Consider the following 12,931-nt stretch of genomic DNA (forward strand, 5'->3'; position numbering starts at 1 on the left):
TATGTGCGTCTATACAGACAATCACATGCAACATCTCAACCTCCACCAAATTCGCTCTCGGGCAATTCTAAAGTGCATCATGCAAACCTTTTACAGGAACTGACATGCATAATTATGTAAATTACTAATCAAGGATTCAGAAATACAGTTTATTAAAGAGCAAGGTGAACACAACAATAGATGCTGTATAGAAACGGATTAAAACATAAATATATATAAAAAGTGCAAACCTGATGCACAACAGCATCAAGCAAGTGAAGACACATGTGGGAGAAAAACAACCTGATACTGGTGAGCATTAAGCCAGGGGTCGACAAAGTTGTTCAGAATCTAGGAGCCAGCCAAAAAATTTAGGAGCCAGAATTTTTTTTGTTGACAAACTGTACATATAGACCCCCTCACACACGGCGTCTCCCCGGGGAGCACGGCCTTTGTATGTACTTACACAGGTAGCGGGAGATGAGAACGGGCCCCCGGCCACAGCGATCCTTCCCCCCAGGGCCGGCTCCAGGTTTTTCTGGGCCCCGGGCGAAAGAGTCTCAGTGGGCCCTTTTAACACATACACGATTCATGATGCACAGATACGGCGGAGAAATAAATATATAAATATATATATATATATTTATTTATTTATTTATTACACATGGCCCAGCCTGCCCCCTCATCTTTCACATACGCAGACATATGCGCGCGCACACACAGTACGCAGACATATGCGCGCGCACACACGGTACGCAGACATATGCGCGCGCACACACGGTACGCAGACATATGCACGCACACACGGTACGCAGACATATGCGTGCGCACACACGGTACGCAGACATGCGCGCGCACACACGGTACGCAGACATATGCGCGCGCACACACGGTACGCAGACATGCGCGCGCACACACGGTACGCAGACATATGCGCGCGCACACACGGTAAACAGACATATGCGCGCGCACACACGGTACGCAGACATATGCGCGCGCACACACGGTACGCAGACATATGCGCGCGCACACACGGTACGCAGACATATGCGCGCACACACACGGTACGCAGACATATGCGCGCACACACACGGTACGCAGACATATGCACGCACACACACGGTACGCAGACATATGCGTGCGCACACACGGTACGCAGACATATGCGCGCGCACACACGGTACGCAGACATATGCGCGCGCACACACGGTACGCAGACATATGCGTGCGCACACACGGTACGCAGACATATGCGTGCGCACACACGGTACGCAGACATATGCGCGCGCACACACGGTACGCAGACATATGCGTGCACACACACGGTACACAGACATATGCGCGCGCACACACACGGTACGCAGACATATGCGCGCGCACACACGGTACGCAGACATATGTACACATACAGACATACACATAGATAAAACAGACAAATATATATACACAGTCATATACACTGACATTCACATACATGCACTCACACAGACCCATTACTAATATTTTTAATATGGGGATTGGGGAAGCCTCACTCACCTGTCCCCGGTCCAGTGTCCTGTCCAGCAGCTCCTCGGGTATGGGGCAGTGCAGGGCCCCTGGCGTGTCACAGACTTCATGGCCCTGGAACATCAGAGGGGCCCACTTGCGGTCGGGTCCGGGCCCCTCCCGCCCATCTGTGCAGGACCTCCGCTCCGACGGTGTTTGATTGCCGGCACTCCCCCAGACATGGCCGCGCGCTGTGTGGCTGTGTCTGCTAGTAATGACGTGGCAGGAGCAACACACAAGCACAATTAAAGGTGCAGTGCCGTCGACCCTGCCGTGTCATTACTAGCAGACACAGCCGGACAGCGCGCGGCCATGTCTGGGGGAAGTGCCGGCAATCAAGCAGCGCCTGCGTCCCTGAACAGGTGCCGAGGAAGCGGCCAGGGCCCCGACAGTGAGTGGGCGGGTGGGTGTGTGGGCCCGGCCCCGACAGTGAGTGGGCGGGTGGGTGTGTGGGCCCGGCCCCGACAGTGAGTGGGCGGGTGGGTGTGTGGGCCCGGCCCCGACAGTGAGTGGGCGGGTGGGTGTGTGGGCCCGGCCCCGACAGTGTGTGGGCGGGTGGGTGTGTGGGCCCGGGCCCCGACAGTGAGTGGGCGGCTGGGCCCCTCTGATTTTCCAGGGCCCCGGCACTTGCCCGGGTACGCCGGGTGCTGACGCCGGCCCTGCTTCCCCCGTAACCCAACTCTCCTTGTCCAGTCCCAGAGCATAAGGGGGGCGGAGCAAAGTGGAGAAGGCGGCCTGAGCGATACTGTCCCTGCTTCCTCCGATTGGATGACTCCGTGCAGGAGGTGGGATTGGATTGAGAGTATTTTTTTTTCTTCTCAACTCCTCAAGCACCAGGCAACATTTTCTAGGCGCCACTGGCGACCAGGCGCCTGGGTTTGTCGAGCCCTGCATTAAGCGGATGCACAATCGCTGTATCACAATGGATTAGGTAGCCCAGAGGCTCACAACTTGTATGCCATCTCTCATGGCCAATAGTTAAAAACAGCCAGCTAAATTTGGCAGGTTCTTAGGACAAGGACAACAGCACATACATTCTCCTCTTATGTGGACATTAGAAACCAGGTGCCCATAAGGGCTTCATGCATTGCTTGACAATCCTACATCAGCTTATGTAAGCATATCAGGGGCGTTACAGTATGATGTTCCGTATTCGGTCAGACCAACATGCTGCTATAAATACCAAAACTATGACGTTGCATTCTCTATGATATTATATTGTAACTAAGAGCCTTTCAAACCAAAAATTCTTTGCTTTTTGCAAGTAATTGGGACCTTTCTACAGTGAGTCGCTGTACATTGTTTCCATAGGAGAGACACAGGTCAAATGGTCTGATATGTAACCCAGGTACAATACCAAGGTAGATCCCAGGTATATCAAAGTAATAAGGTGCAATTGAAAAGCTGCCCCTAGACTTGAAGCGCGCAGAGCCTTACACAATTATGGCATATAGTTAGGATGTCAGGACATCATATTTGGTGAATGTAAAATGAATAGAATAGAAGGACAGCATCCACATTTGGGTAAAGTAATTAAATCTTTTATTCTGCCATAATACAGTGCAACATTTCAACAATACAAGTCTTTGTCAAGCATACCAACATAGTGCAAACAGCAGGTTTAAATAATACTGATACTGCTAATTAATGACACACCAATGATTTTTATGCTTTTCTTCTATTCTTTTTATGGCTATCGTGTACAAGTGAGCTCCTTGGGAGTTTTGGACGTTGCATCTGTTTGCGGATATGATAACCTGGTCTCCTGGATGTCCTTGATGAGTGCTGTGGGTAGATTTCTACATTGATCATATTGTCACGCCAGGTGTGGGAAAGACTTAGTGCAACACAAAGGGATGAAGGAAAGGGAGCCCAGACTCTAGGGAAAGGGGGAAGGGGAGACCTCCTAGTCTGGCCTAGTGTCACCCTGTCTCAACTACCGTCCCTATATTGTCTCTTCACCAATCGCTGCACGCGTGCCTCGCCCTGACTTTCCCTGGCATATGGCTAAGGCTAGGGATGGGAGAAGAGAACTAGTCGATCTCCACTAAACTCTATAGACAACAAGGGAGTACAAACAGGAGGGAATTGCTTAGCTTTAGACGACTCCAGACAAATGCGCATACGGCCTCAAGCTCCAGAGAGGACGAAGTAATGCTCTTGCTAAAGTCTCACAAGTAGTAATGAATATCGCCGGCCCCTCCCTCTCAGGCACACCAGGTATTTATACACCCAGACCAGGGTGTTAATTAGCCAGAGGGAGGTAGCCGCTGGGTCCTAGAGACAGCCAGCCTCTAAGAAGATGGAAAATGCAAAAGATAAAAGCTGGTTATAAGAAGCGCTAAGCCATATAAAATTCAGCAATTACTACCTTTAATAAAGTCCTTGTAAAAGTTCACCTGATGAAGATGGCTTGCATGCCGCCGAAACGCGTTGTGTTTTTACAAGGACTTTATTAAAGGTAGTAATTGCTGAATTTTATATGCCTTAGCGCTTCTTATCACCAGCTTTTATCTTTTGCATTTTCCACATTTCACCCCTTTGGGGTTACTGGTGAGCTGCTTTGGCTTACTTTTTAATTTTAGCTCATGGACTGTTTGCCCCTCATTTTGACATCCTAGCGCTTCTTACTACCAGCTTCAACGTCTTTTTTCTTTTCACGGCCTCTAAGAAGATGTCTGTAATGTCAAACATAGAGATCTCCTGCAACCAGCTGCAGGGCGACTGTCTGTCACCTCTGACACACCCTCTGCGAGTGACCTCCGGACACTCAGGACCAGGTTTCTCAGGAAAAGAGGTGTGAAATGAGAGAAACAATCTGGGAGCATTCACCTCTGATGCTGAAACCCACATCCTCTCCTCCGGACCATAGCCTTTCTAGTGCACCAAGTATTGTAGAGCACGACGTTGGAGACAAGAATCTACAATCCTCAAAATCTGGAACTCCAGATTACCATCAACCATTACTGGGGGTGGTGCAGTGGTAGAGGTGAAGGCTCAAGAGGTTCCACATATTTTTTAGAAGAAGGTGCATGGACACCATTTACCAGGGGACGAACCCTGAGACAACACAGCCCCGACCCCGACGCATCAACCTCCACAATAAATGGTTGAGAAACATCGGGTTGACTGAGTATAGGTGCAGTGGCAAAATGATTCTTTAACCCCTTTACAACCCAAGGTGGTTTGCACGTTAATAACCAGGCCAATTTTTACAATTCTGACCACTGTCACTTTATGAGGTAATTACTCCGGAACGCTTGAACGGATCCCCCTGATTCTGAGACGGAGACTGTTTTTTCATGACATATTGTACTTCATGATTGTGGTAAAATTTATTCGATATCACTTGCGTTTATTTGTGAAAAAAACGGAAATCTGGCGAAAATTTTGAAAATGTTGCAATTTTCTAAATTTTAATTTTTATGCCCTTAAATCAGAGAGATATGTCACACAAAAGAGTTAATAAATAACATTTCCCACATGTCTACTTTACATCAGCACAATTTTGGAACCAACATTTTTTTTTATTAGGGAGCTATAAGGGTTAAAAGTTGTCCAGCGATTTCTCATTTTTACAACAAAATTTACAAAACCATGTTTTTAGGGACCACATCACATTTGAAGTCACTTTGAGGGGTCACCCAAAAGTGACACCATTCTAAAAACTGCACCCCTCAAGGTGCTCAAAACCACATTCAAGAACTTTATTAACCCTTCAGGTGCTTCACAGGAATTTTTGGAATGTGGAAGAAAAAAATGAACATTTAATTTTTTTCACAAAAATGTTACTTTAGACCCCATATTTTTATTTTCGCAGGGGTAACAGGAAAAATGGACCCCAAAATTTGTTGTGCAATTTCCCCTGGGCACGCAGATACCCTATATGTGGGGAAAAAACACTGGTTGGGCGCACAGCAGGGTTCGGAAGGGAAGGAGCGGCATTTGACTTTTTGAATGTAACATTTGCTTGAATAATTAGCGGACGCCATGTTGCGTTTGGAGAGCCCCTGATGTGCCTAAACAGTGGAAACCCCCCACAAGTGACACCATTTTGGAAACTAGACCCCTCAGGGAACTTATCTAGATGTGTGGTGAGCACCTTGAACCGCCAGGTACTTCACAGACGTTTATAACATTGAGCCGTAAAAATAACATTTTCACATTTTTCCCACAAAAATGTTTTTCAGCCCCAATTTTGCATTTTCATAAGGGTAACAGGAGAAATTGCACCATGCAGACCTGCACCCTTGAGCCGTGAAAATAAAAAAAATCAAACTTTTTCCACAAAAATGATGTTTTTGCCCCAATTTTTTATTTTCATAAGGGTAAGAGGAGAAAATGGACCCAAAAAACTTTTGTGCAATTTCTACTGAGTACGCCAATACCCCATATGTAGGGAAAATACAGTGTTTGGGCGCACAGCAGAGTTCAGAAGGGAAGGAGCACTGTGTGACTTTTTGAACTCAAAATTGGCTGGAATCGAGAGTGAACGCCATGTCGCGTTTGGAGATCCCCTGATGTGCCTAAACAGTGGAAACCCCCCACAAGTGAACCCATTTTGGAAACTACACCCCTCAAGATTTTATCAAGGGGTATAGTGAACATTTTGAACCCAGAGATATGACACAGAATTTGATAACATTAGGTCATCATATTGAATAAGTTGTCATTAGTCTTGAGCGCAAGTGCTCACTACTTGAGTTTGCATCAGGTACTCAGGTATGCACCATGTATCACGGGTGCTCGAGTGACATGCTCGAGTTCCCGCTTGCATGTTTCACGGTTATTAGACACATAAAAAAAACGTGCGGGGATCGCTCATGCATGGCAGGCAATCCCCGCAAGTTTTTTTGGGCCGCGAAGAAAGCATATAGGGCAGAGACTCGAGCACCCGCGATACTCAATGCATACCCGAGCACCTGATGCAAACTCAAGTAGCGAGCACTTGCGCTCAACACTAGTTGCCATATCGTCATCTTTTTTTTTTTTTTTACTTTTGAAAAAAATCCCAACCCTAACCCTACCCCCTACCCCCAACCCTAGCCCAACCCTAACCCCAACTCTAGCCTATCCCCAACCCTAACCCAAAATTAACCCTAGCACAACCCTAGCCCAACCCCAACCCTAACCCTAGCCCAACCCTGACCCCAACCCCAACCCTAACCCTAGCACAACCCTAAACCCAACCCTAACCCTAGCACAACCCTAACCCGAGAGTTTATTTTTTATGCCGTTCCTCGTGCGGTATAAGTGATTAGACAACTTTATTCTTCGGGTCGGTGTGACTACAGAGATACCAGAATCATACTGGGTTTTTATGACTGACAGCTGTCACACACTAAAAGACGCATTTTTTTGTAAAATCTAGTTTTTGCATCGCCATATTTTGAGAGCTATAATTTTTCCATATTTTGGCCGACAGAGTCATGTGACGGCTTGCTTTTTGCGGGATGAGTTGACTTTTTATTGGTGCCATTTTCAGGCACGTGACATTTTTTGATCGCTTTCTATTCCGATTTTTTGGGAGGCAGAATAAACAAAAATCAACAATTCAGGAATTGTTTTTTTTTTATTTTTTTATTCTATTCCGTGTGTGGTAAAATTGATAAGGTAGCTTTATTCTTCGGGTCAGTAAGTTTACAGCGGTACCACATTTATATAGTTTTTCTATGTTTTGGCGCTTTTACATAATAAAAGCAATTTTATAGAAAAAAAAAATTTTTTGCATCGCTTTATTCTGAGAGCTATAACTTTTTTATTTTTCGGCTGATGGAGCTGTATGGCGGCTTGTTTTTTTGCGGGACGAGATGACGTTTTCAGCGGTACCATTTCTATTTATATTCGTCTTTTTGATCGTGTGTTATTCCATTTTTTGTTTGGTGTTATGATGATAAAGCATTGTTTTTTGCTTCGTTTTTTATTTATTTATTTTACCATGTTCACTGAAGGGGTTAACTAGTGGGATAATTTTATAGGTCAGGTCGTTCCGGACGCGGCGATACCAAATATGTGTACTTTCATTATTTTATTTTTTGTTCATAATAATATTTATTGATGGGTACATTATATTTTTATTTTTGGTGGATTATTTTTTTTTTTATATTTTTACAATTTTTTTTTCACTTTCTGACACTTTCTTTTACTTTTATACTTTGTCCCACTATGGGACTTTCCCTTTTTTTATTCTGATCGCCTGCATAGCATAGGAATGGAGCACCATCCCTGTGCTATGCAGGCTGTCAGCGGTGCACAGGGAGAAGATAGTTTGGTCATGCACTGCGCATGTCCAAACTATCTTCCTGCTGTCTGGTGACCCGGATGTTGTCATGATGACATCGGGTCGTCATGGCAACATCCGGAAGCCGCGGCAGACAGCGCTGGAGGCCAGGAGAGGAGGGGAGTATTGCGATCACCTCTCCTTGCCACGGCAATGCTGCGATCGACTGCACATAGTACCGGGTGTCAGCTGTCACAATCAGCTAACACCCGGCGGCGATCGTGCCCGCACAGCCTGTGTGCGGGTGCGATCGCAATGACTTACTAATACGTATCAGGCTCTTAAAGCCCAGGGCACAAATACATATTAGTACGTCTTGGGCTTTAAAGCGGTTAAGGAAGACAAAGCCTGGAGGGAAGCATCCAACCATTTGGAAAAATCAGACCCCTTCTTAGTCATGTCAGTAAGAGGTTTCACTATAAAAGAGTAATTTTGATTGCGCTTCCGGTAAAAATTAGTAAAGGCCAGAACATGTTGTAGAGCCTTCAGGTTCTCGGGATGTTCCCAGTCAAGGATCTTCTCCGGATCCATCCGAAAACCCAAAGATATCCCCTCTCAGAAAAAACGTCCTCAAAACCAGACAGAAAAGCAGGTAACATTTCCGTAGAGACAGTAGCAAGGGAAATATCCAAACAGTTCTCATGGCAGTAATCTCCCCATTCAATAATCTCCCCAGTTTGCCAATCCACCAACGGATTATGTTTAACAAGCCAGGGGATACCCAAGACAAATTGGTGTGGGAAGATTCTCCAGGACATAGCAAGGGATTATTTCACAATGAACTGACCCCACCCTCAGTTTCACATTATGAAAAACATCACACCACATTATTCGGAGGAATAGAGACAAAGTTTAAAATACAGTTTGCAGGCCTCCTTGAATACAAAAAAACTTGTCCCTACCTCCAGAAAACCTGTCCGGGAGGGCAACCTTGGGTTCAGGCTGGGCAGGCCTACCTGCAGAGACCCCCATATTAGCGACCTGTAGCTGCTGATGCTGCTGCTGTACCTCACTGCGGAGGTCATTCACCTCCAGAGACAGCCTGTGCAGCCGCTCTGCAACTGAACCCATACCAAGGGAGAAAGGAAAAAAAAGGTCCACGCCCAATAATATTCAGAGAAAAAAAAAAGTCACTTTTTTTTTCCTTTTCAAAACGTGTTCGGCCGGCGATAATGACATGCCAGGTGTGGGAAAGACTTAGTGCAACACAAGACTCTAGGGAAAGGGGAGACCTCCTAGTCTGGCCTAGTGTCACCCTGTCTCAACTACCGTCCCTATATTGGCTCTTCACCAATCGCCGCACGCGTGTCTTGCCCTGACTTTCCCTGTCATATGGCTAAGGCTAGGGATGGGAGATGAGTACTAGTTGATCTCCATTAAACTCTATAGACAACAAGGGTAGACAAACAGGAGGGAATTGCTTAGCTTTAGACGACTCCAGACAAACGCGCACATGGCCTCAAGCTCCAGAGAGGATGAAGTACTGTTATTGATAAAGCCTCACAAGTAGTAATGAATATCGCCGACACCTCCCTCTCAGACACACCAAGTATTTTTACACCCAGTCCAGGGAGCTAATTAGCCAGAGGGAAGTAGCCGCTGGGTCCTAGAGACAGCCAGCCTCTAAGAAGATGTCTGTGATGCCAAATGTAGAGATCTCCTGCAACCAACTGCAGGGCGACTGTCACGGTTCCACCCCTCACTGTGTCTGGGATGCAGTTACTGACAGCTCAGCCGTCCAATCTTGTACAGGGGTGTGCTGGAGCTGTCAGTAATGTGATTGACAGCTCGACCATCCAATCTGGTACAGGGGCGTGCAATAGCTGTCAGTGTGGTGATTGACAGCTCGGCTGTCCAATCTGAGACTGGGAGGCACTGGCTATCTTCAGATGTTCGTTATCCCAGTTGAATGCCTGGCTACTTAACTGAGCTGTTTGTCCCAGATCTTTGCCAGACCTACAGTACAGACCAAAAGTTTGGATACACCTCATTTAAAGATTTTTTTTCTGTATTTTCATGACTATGAAAATTGTACATTCACACTAAAGGCATCAAAACTATGAATTACCTCATGTGGAATTATATACTTAACAAAAAAGTGTGAAACAACTGAAAATATGTCTTATATTCTAGGTTCTTCAAAGTAGCCACCTTTTGCTTTGATGACTGCTTTGCACACTCTTGGCATTCTCTTGATCTTCTTTGGTATGGTTTGGTAGACATGTGGATGACGTACTCCTGGTTTGGAAGGGGAGCGAGTCCACATACTCTGATTTTGTTCTATATTTGATTTCTAACAATTGCAATGTTCGGTTTACATGTAGTCATCTAACTACTAATACTCTTTTTTTGGATATTACGTTACATGGCAACTTTACCACCAATACAGTTGATTCATCAGTATATAGGAAAGACACTGCTGGAAATACCATTCTTTTAGCCTCCAGTTCACACCCTAGGCATGTTACGAATGCTATCCCTAAGGGGGAATTTATTAAAGCTAGAAGGATTTGTTCTAGCGAAGAGGTTTTTGTTAAGGAAAGAAAAATTATTAAGAACAGGCTGAAAGATAGGGGATACAATAGGTCCAGAGTGAATCAAGCATTTGAAAAAGTGCATAATATTTCACGTGATAATTTTTTATATGGTACAGGGAAAACATTAAAATCGGCTTCTCCCCCTGCCATTGTTTTTTCCACTGCCTTCAGTAATCAGTTTCATACTATTAAGGGCATTATTCAGAAATATTTACCAGTGGTAAATCAAGACAATCGCCTCCGTACAATTCTAGATGGTGGTTGTCAGGTGGTCGCTAAAAGAGGCCGATCACTAGGGGATATGCTATCGCCCAGCCTGACACGCAATGTAAAACCCCCCTCATCTTGGCTTTCAGCTACAGGTTTTTACAAATGTGCATTGAGCAGATGCAATGTATGTCAGTATGCGGATAATAAGAAACACTTTCAGTTCCTCTGAGGGTGGGTCATATTCTATTAAAACATTCATTAATTGTGAAACCAGTCATGTAATCTACTGCATACATTGCAAAATCTACAATTTACAATATGTAGGTTACACCACACGCAAACTCAAAAAAAGCATAGCTGAGCATATTGGTAACATCAGCAGCGGTAACTCTGGTTATTCTGGGGCAGCTAAACATTGTAGCACATTGCATAGAGGAGATCTTTCCTGTTTGTCTTTTTTGGGGATTGAAAAAGTTGATCATTCCATTCGGGGGGGGGGGGGGGCAGAAACAATTAGCTATAAGAGAAGCCTACTGGATATTGACCTTGGACACTAAATATCCACGGAGCATGAATTTCAAAAATGACCTATTTTTTATTTATTAGTGATTGTGACTAAAAAAAATGTATTTATTTATTTATTTTTTTATACTGCTTGTTTAACAGTGATGTTGAAACACTGATTGCTAGGCTGTGCAATGCCGTTTGTCGATTTTTGTACCTGATTCCATTCTTTGGCTAAGTGCCCACGTTGCGGAAATTCCGCAGCATATCCGCTTGAAAAACGCTACATGGGCACACAGCCTTTGTGTTACTGGCTGCCTGGCTGCGTATCTGATTTCATTTTGTGTGACACTGACTGCTGAATTAAGGCTTCCATTAGTTGCCATTATGTGAATCATTATTGCATTTATATTTGTCCATTCAGAATATTATTGTCATGTTGGGTATGCTTTATGAATTATTTATTATTTATTGCACTACATTTATTATCTTATGCTCGTCACCAGTATTGTTTGCAACTTCCTCTACAGGACTGATTTGAGCTCCACCTATTGTTTTTGCTCATTTATTGCAAGTTTGGTATAAAGTCTGGTCTGTTACATGTTGCCTCAGTCGTCCTATGAATAAGGGTGTTGTATACAGCAGAAACGCGTCAGGTTTCTGAGGTTTCATTTTAGCATGTTTTAGTTTTTTTTCAATAAAGAACAATTTTTAATTATTTCCTGTTGGATGTGCCGGTGGATTTCCCTTTTCTTTTTCATTTGCTTGTGATCACCAATGGGTGCGGCACCCTCAGAATGGATTCCGGCTGACATATGGTTTTGAAATCGACAACGTGGTAAGCTTTCTACATTTTCCCTCCCCTCCTCACTTCTACGCCATTTACTGGAGGGTATTTGCTCACTTTGTTTTTATCTTGAGTTTTGTCTGTTTAGTGGCCAGTGTGAACAAGCACCTACACGCTGCATGCACACCAAATTATATTCCAGTTAATTTCTTTTGTTTTTTATCCTTTAAATGCACCCGGTGTTTCGCAGTTGAAAATTTAAACCTAGAAAGTTGATGGGAACATTTAAAACAGGGACACAAGCCCATCAAAACTTCGATTTCACTGCAATCTGCATTTGAGGTCCCAAACAAATGTATATACTGCTTTAGTCATTCTAATGAAAATCATCAACGAGATAAGTATGGAGCCATTCATATTTGTGACTAAACCTACACAAATTTCTGGTACAATATTTTGCGAGATTCCTTACTGGGAATTTTAAAAAAGGACATAGCATTTAATTATATGCTGTAAAATGAGAACATAATTTACATTTTATTTTGGGGTAATTCACTTTGAATGTAACCTGTCAAAAAGTGCTCAAATGTCCAAATTACTGAGGGGTTAGAAATGGGAGGAATTCTTATATAACACAGTTAGTAATTGGGGAAGGTCAATTTGTATTGATAGAAATCTAAATGAATACCATGATGATCCTGGTTTCAAGCAGTCCATTCAGTAGTAGTGGTGAAGACGATAGTTCCCCTCTGACACTGAAAAGGGGATAAAAGCCTGTTCCCAAAGATAGAACCCTCTGGGGCTGCAGTTTAGTCGAGGTGGGGTTAACTGTGACAGCCGGCCCAGTAGAGGGAGGAGGAACTCAGTGCTAGTGTTTGCTACAGGAAGTGAGCTCAGTCAGTAGTGTCCAGTACTTCAGAAAGCTGACAGGCTCTATTCTGGCTGCTACGGTAGTATCTCGGACAATGGATCATCAGATAAAAGAATCCTTCCACAAGAGTCCCCTTAGCAGGCCTGGGAACCTCGAGAGAGTCATCAGGGACCTAGGGGCGCATTCTGTTTGAAGGCTTGCAGAAGAAGATAGGATAC

The 12,931-nt window shown here is 44.6% G+C and overlaps 1 protein-coding gene across 1 annotated transcript in view; it reads right to left on the reverse strand.

The window, feature by feature from the left end:
• The window catches only part of RNASET2 (ribonuclease T2), a 143,247-nt gene that overhangs the window by 83,360 nt on the left and 46,956 nt on the right, over window positions 1-12,931 (reverse strand). The window lies entirely within an intron of this gene.

The sequence above is a fragment of the Phyllobates terribilis genome, unplaced genomic scaffold, assembly GCF_046119375.1.
Source record: "Phyllobates terribilis strain yellow unplaced genomic scaffold, ASM4611937v1 Scaffold_3__8_contigs__length_932513732, whole genome shotgun sequence".
Lineage (NCBI taxonomy): Eukaryota > Metazoa > Chordata > Amphibia > Anura > Dendrobatidae > Phyllobates > Phyllobates terribilis.